The sequence below is a fragment of the Perognathus longimembris genome, chromosome 28 (assembly GCF_023159225.1).
Source record: "Perognathus longimembris pacificus isolate PPM17 chromosome 28, ASM2315922v1, whole genome shotgun sequence".
Classification (NCBI taxonomy): Eukaryota; Metazoa; Chordata; class Mammalia; order Rodentia; family Heteromyidae; genus Perognathus; species Perognathus longimembris.
The window spans coordinates 15744362-15751083 of NC_063188.1; the positions used below are offsets into that span (position 1 = coordinate 15744362).

Here is a 6722-nt window from a genome sequence, read left to right on the forward strand (position 1 = left end):
CTGTTTGTCTTTTGTTACTCTAAGGCAATTTTGTACCATGACAAAAAAAAAAAGTTGAGACATACTACTGAGTGAAGAAAATGCAGAATTGTGAAAACTGGGTGAAAATGAACTTGTTGAGCCCCAAAGACCCCACAAATGAGAGTAGAGTTACAGCTTGTCTGGATTTTCAGAAGGAAACCAAAAGCAGAATCACAACAGGGTGGAGAGATTCCTTCACGGTGGAAGCACAATCCACTGCAGTTTCTGGTGTTTTTTGTCCCTTGGTTATAGTTTATTTTTTTACATTGTATGAGGGGAAAGGCAAGGGGGGGGGCAGAGGCAGCATTAGTATTCAATTCTTGGGACAACATTGTCAACACTAGGGGCAGTTTGGGAAAAGCTCCTGGGGTGAGGGAGGGGGAGCATCCTTAGTCCTTAAACGTGGCAAGATCCACACTACGTGTCAGTTGACCAGGCGTGGGGAGAGCCAGATCGTAGCTTCTGATCTTGAGGTGGGTGGAGCGGGAGGTAGCCCCTGGGAAGGCCAGACTTAAGCCTCTAACTGCCCGGAAGTGCAGGTACAGGAAGTTCTGGGGTGGGCGGGACTAGGGGAAGCCACCGGCGGACAAAGTACCAGGTTCCTCTCCCAGCTCCCTAGGGTCCCGGGATGGAGGACACGTGCTCTCCACAAGCTGGAGGGTTTTTTTTTTTGAGGTAGTGGAGTCAGAGTGCAAGGGACAGGACAATTTTAAGGAACTTAGAACAGGACTCCATGTACTTGCTGGAAGTCTTAGGTGTATCCAGATTGCTTGGAGCTAGGAAGGCCTTGAAGAGAAATGGAACCATCCAGTCCTGCCTAGAAGAGAGCAAGCCACGCACAAACCAATGCGGCCCAACAACGAAGTGAAGAGGATTGAAGATGAGCCAACATTTCAGTAGTCTACTTGTGAGCTGTGACCTTGCTTCATTTCTTCCTACATGGCTGTTGGAGCAGGTACAGTGTAATCAACTGTGATTGTGTCTAAAAAGAAAAAGAAAAAAGAGTAACAGGCAGACTTTTAAGGCATGTCATTATTCCAAAGAATGTTTAATGAATTTTAGAAGGTATTAAAGCTGCAGATGAGGAAATGTTTTTTTTTAATGCCCCAAGTACAAGAACAATTTAAAATATTAGTTTGGTCGCTTCCTCTTGTGAATCAGATGCCTTTTAGCTTCTACTTTAGCTACTTGGTAATTTCTCAAAATGTGAATACATTGCTAGCAGCAGGTAAACTTTTTTTTTAATCAGTCAGCATGCAATTATGTTTCCAGAGAGGCAAACATGCATAGATGGCTATGTGCAACTACTCTTGTGTAAACATTTTTAAAAGTTTCACATTTACAATTATGCCCAGTGTGAAATGTATGGCACAATTAAGAATTCTCAGTGTACCTAGTCTTACCTGTATTTACACTCAGGTTTATATAAAGAGATGTAAGTGAAGGATTGTGTCTTCAGGTGAACGATAGGCAAGGTAACAATTTTCTGAAACAATATACTATTTTTTCCAGCTTTATTGGGGTACAGTTAACAAATGAAAATTGGATATATGTAAGATACAATAACACGGTTTTATATATGTGGACAATATGAAATGATTACCACAGTCAAGCCAAGTAACATAGTTACTTTGTTGCACACGTGGTGGTGAATCCTTAATATCTGCTCTCTTAACAAGTTTGTAAGAGGACTAGTTTCCACCTATTGATTGAGTCCCATTTCTCCATTGTTTTAAAAAAACAAAATGTGAAGATCAAAAGTTGGTAGATGTATTTGAAATTTATATAAACAGGAAATGAGTCTTCTGAGGTATAAGCATGATGTGCTTGTTAAATTAGTACATAGCAATGATTAGATAAGGCAGGCCTTGATATTAAGATTCTGGACTGGTAGCATTTTAGATGTTTTATGTTCTAGGAGTAAATTTAAAAAATAAGTGAAAACTTGATATTCTTTAATGAATGGTTCTTTGGAAATTTTTCTTTTGCTCTAAAATTTAGGTCATAGAAATGTCTCAGGATAATTTCAGTCTATTCAGGCATTACAAAAGAAAAATTTACATTTAAAATGTGATGCACGGGTAATCCAATTTCATTTTGTTGTAGTGTATCAACTATCAGTATAGAATTATGTGTGTGTTGAAAGAATAAATATGCAGTTACTGGTGCTTAATGTAAGGTTTTATAATGGTGCTTTTATTCTTGATCAACGTATGGTGATTATCTGAATTCTTTGCAACCACTGTTCTTTGTGAAAACATTAATTAGCAAGGCTTAATCTTTGGCATACAAATACACAATAAATTCATAGGAAGCCATTAAAGGCCATATAAGAGCATGCATGTTGGTTACATGCTTATGTTAATAAATGAGGTAACTGAGGCTAACATGATTTTTTAAAATTGGAATTTATACAAGTTCAACTAATATATATATATATATATATATATGACTCTAGTAGGCATATAGTATGGCATTTGGACTTGGGAACTATCTAGTTCTTCCCTTGCAGTTTTAGCCATGACTGCCTCCAACTAAACACGAAAGACACAAGTCAGAAAATGGAGGATTCCCAGGGACTCAGGCATGGGAAAAATTACCTGATCTGGTGCCTGGATTTGCTCTTCTCCCCAGGCCATTTCCGGTTCTTTACTTTGCTAATCCTGGAATGCTGAGAATCTCTCACGGTAGACAGGGCCTTGGGAAAATGTTGGGAATCAAGATTAAATGCAAAGCAGGCCTGCCAAGGCTCTGTAGAGTGAGAATGGAATTCTGGAAAACAAAGTAGTTTACAAAACTGAGTAATACAGATTTCAGCTGGCATTCGATGGGAAATTAGAAGCCAAAGTGATCGTCATAAGCAGATTTGCCACAAACAGAGCAAATAGCAAGGCAGCTTTGTTTCCTGGCTCCTTTGTCTACCATTGACTTTTTTTCACCCCCCAGATTGAATGTGCTGGAGAAGAAAGGCGGGGCCCAGGAGGCAGGGCTAATCAACTTTCCCAGAGCAGTACTGCCATCACGTGGAAGGAGTCTGACAAAACCCTAAATTGTGAGTGAGGATTCTGGGAAGCTTCAAACTTGAGAAAAGTTGAGCCTTGTGTACAGTTATCTGGACCTTGGTCCAGAGCTGCCGTACTTCGCTTCAAATCAAGAGCTTTGGGCAGGACCAGTAGGCAGCTGCCAGGTAGCTCCACACAGGAAGTAATGGAGCTCAGATACCTAGCTATTGAGAGTTGAGTCTCCAGTCTTTGGGGGAGTTATTTTGGACATTTGTCTCCTGGCTTTGCTCCCTGGATAGTGGGCTAGCACAAGTCACCTGTGTTGCAAAACTGGGGTTGAGGAAGGGGCTTCAGGATCATCTCACCTCAACTGGTGAGCTTTCGATTGCTTCAGACACTAAAATGTTGCAAGGAGGTCTTGAACAAAAAGAATATGTATCACTGTGCCAGGTCAGTCAATTCCAGAATATTAGTAGAAATGATGATATACATAATTTGAAGGTCTGGAGTTATTTTCTAGGCCCAAGAAGTAACTGCTACAGTGGCTATGCAGATTTTTTTTTTTGGCCAGTCCTGGGGCTTGGACTCAGGGCCTGAGCACTGTCCCTGGCTTCTTATTGCTCAAGGCTAGCACTCTGCCACTTGAGCCACAGCGCCACTTCTGGCCATTTTCTGTATATGTGGTGCTGGGGAATAGAACCCAGGGCCTCATGTATATGAGGCAGGCACTCTTGCCACTAGGCCATATCCTGAGCCCCTATGCAGATTTTTTTTCCCCCCTAGAGTTCAGTGTAAAGGCCTTTAGGTGGACTTGCTCTTATCTCAGGTATTTTTGTTGTTGTTCTGGGACTTGAATTTATGGTCTGTGTGCTGGCCCTGAGCAATTTTGCTCAAGGCTAGTGCTCTACCATTGTGAGCCACAGTTCCACTTTCCGTTTTCTAGTGGTTAATTGGAGGTAAGAGTCTCACACGCTTTCCTGCTTAGGCTGGCTTTGAACTTTGATCCTCAGATCTCCGCCTCCTGAGTAGCTAGTATTACAGGCTTGATTCACTGGTTCCCAGTTCATCTTAACCTTTTCCTTTTTCTTTTTCTTTTTTCTTTTTTTGGCCAGCCCTGGGCCTTTGGACTCAGGGCCTGAGCACTGTCCCTGGCTTCTTCCCACTCAAGGCTAGCACTCTGCCACCTGAGCCACAGCGCCCCTTCTGGCCGTTTTCCATATATGTGGTGCTGGGGAATGGAACAGAGAGCTTCATGTGTTGGAGGCAAGCACTCTTGCCACTAGGCCATATTCCCAGCCTTTTTCTGATGAAGGTTCATCGTAGGCCTAACAACATATCCTTTGGGAAATTAACCATATCAAGAACCTCAGAACATCTGCCCAGAGCATAACAAGAAATAGCTAAAATTCCACAGGGTTCATTACACATGGGCGTTTCTCCTGTATTAATGATGGTGTCAGGAGCTGACTATTTATAGAATATAAAGGAAAATTATTTTGGTATAATGTTCTAATGTTTGATCACCATCCCATCTGAACCATTTTCTCAGGGTGGAGCTGCCACCTTTTCCCAAGGCCCTGTCTACTACATCACTTCTATTCTTTTTTGTTTTCTTTTGTTTTTTGCCAGTCCTGGGGTTTGGGACTCAGGACCTGAGCACTGTTCCTGGCTTCTTTTTTCTTCATGGCTAGCACTCCACCTCTTGAGCCACAGCACCACTCCCGGCTTTTTCTGTTTATGTGGTGCTGAGGAATGGAACCCAGGGCTTCATGCATGCTACGCAAGCACTCTACCACTAGGCCCCATTCCCAGCCACTTCTATTCTTTTCTGTACGGGCTCAGATTCCATGCTTTCCACTGAGGTCAGCCAAGAAGTGGTTGGAGACAATTGAGAAAGCATGTCTCAAAGGTAGCAAGTGACCTTCAAATGTTACTTACTCAGCAAAGCAGGTGACAGTGACAAGACTTCCCTTTGAACTAGTAGTTGTCCCATAAGAGAAATGCAGAAGTCAGATGTCAAGATGGTGGGCTGATTCTGATGTTACAGCTGTAGGTGACAGACAAGTTCATTTTAGCCCTGGAATTCAGGCCTAGGAATTTTGTATTCATGCACATTTTAATTTGTTGAGAGGTTGAGTATGCCCTGAGACTCACCTAAAGCAATAGCTGCTTTGTAGTGTTAAGAACTCAAGCATGCCGGGCTGGGAATATGGCCTAGTGGCAAGAGTGCTTGCCTCATATACGTGAAGCCCTGGGTTCGATTCCTCAGCACCACATAAGGTACTGAAAAGGCCAGAAGTGGCGCTGTGGCTCAAGTTGGCAGAGTGCTAGCCTTGAGCAAAAAGAAGCCAGGGACAGTGATCAGGCCCTGAGTTCAGGCCCCAGGACTGGCAAAAAAAAAATTCAAGCATGCCACTATGAACAATAATAGATTATTACTTCCTGCTTCTAACTGCAGGTCAGCCACTATAACTATCTCAGACTGAAGCTGTTTCAAAATGAAAGGGGAAGGAATACCACCCAACAGCAAAGGTGACTGAGGAAAGAGCCACGTTTTTTAGGTGAGTCTCAGAAATTTCCTACTACCAAAATGAAATTGCAAATCAAAAAGTTCTTCCCTAATGACCCTTATGCTATAAATGAACAACTCAACAAAAGCAACTATTAGCATCACTTCATTTGAGTAATGATTTGCAGAATTGGACAAGCTCCTACTGGATGAGAAGTGTTGTGAATGGATTCACCTCTTCAAAGGGCAGCTGGTTAGCCTTATACACATGAGCATGCCTTTGTCCAGAGATTGCCTGTTGAAGGTGCCACATAGCCACAGTCCACAGGAGAATAGGCTTCTGGGGTTTCTGTTGCCAGAAGGACAAATGGTCCATTTTCTAGGTTAAATTATATCAGGTAATCTTGAGCTTTTGGGAATGTTGAAATCCATTTCCAAGTCCTCATCAGGGAGAAGTTCACACTTTTGACATAGAGATAAAAGAGAAAAAAATGTTAAAACTTCAGACCAAATGATTGTTGTTGTTGAATGCAAGAGAAATAAGATTTTAAAAAGCCACCAAAGCTGGGTACCAGTGGCTCACGCCAGTTATCATAGCTACTCAGTATGCCTAGATCTGAGGATCCTTGTTCAGAGCCAGCGTGGAAAATCCTTGAGACTCTTATCTCCAATTAACCACCTGAAAACTGGAAGTAGAACTGTGGTTCAGTGTGGTAGAGTGCTAGCCTTGAGCAAGAAGGCTCAGGGACAGTGCCCAGGCCCTGAGTTGAAGTCCCATGGCCTACCAAGATTTTTCACTTATTTTTTTACTTTAATTTTTAACTTTTTACCTTATTTTTTAGTCTTTTACTTATTATATACATGAGTAACTCAAGTTGGATACATTAATGTGGATTAAAATGACTGAATTGGTATCAAGGAAGTATCTGGAAATCTTTTAAGCAACAGTACTTTGCTTTGGGGGGCGTGCTATTAGACTTTGAACTCTGGAATTCTGTGCTTCTAGGCAAGTGCCCTACTTCTTGAGCTACACTCAGCCCTTAACTAAAGATTTTGATGGTTGAACAAAAAGTAATATTTGAAACTTTTAAATATACTTGAATTTTAAACATGGCAAACCAATGGCATCCAAATACATAATTGAAAAATAACATAAAATTTAATTTTATTTCGAATATGGGTAGCTACAC

At 41.7% G+C, this 6722-nt stretch overlaps 1 long non-coding RNA gene across 1 annotated transcript; it reads right to left on the bottom strand.

Annotated features, from left to right (window-relative positions):
- Window positions 1–576: 576 nt before the first annotated feature.
- Window positions 577–5989, bottom strand: LOC125343627. Its single transcript, XR_007209355.1, has 4 exons — window positions 5799–5989; window positions 4962–5070; window positions 2622–2793; window positions 577–1003 (listed from the first exon to the last, which is right to left on the bottom strand). It is a non-coding gene; the product is annotated as an uncharacterized LOC125343627 (long non-coding RNA).
- Between the last annotated feature and the right edge of the window lie 733 nt (window positions 5990–6722).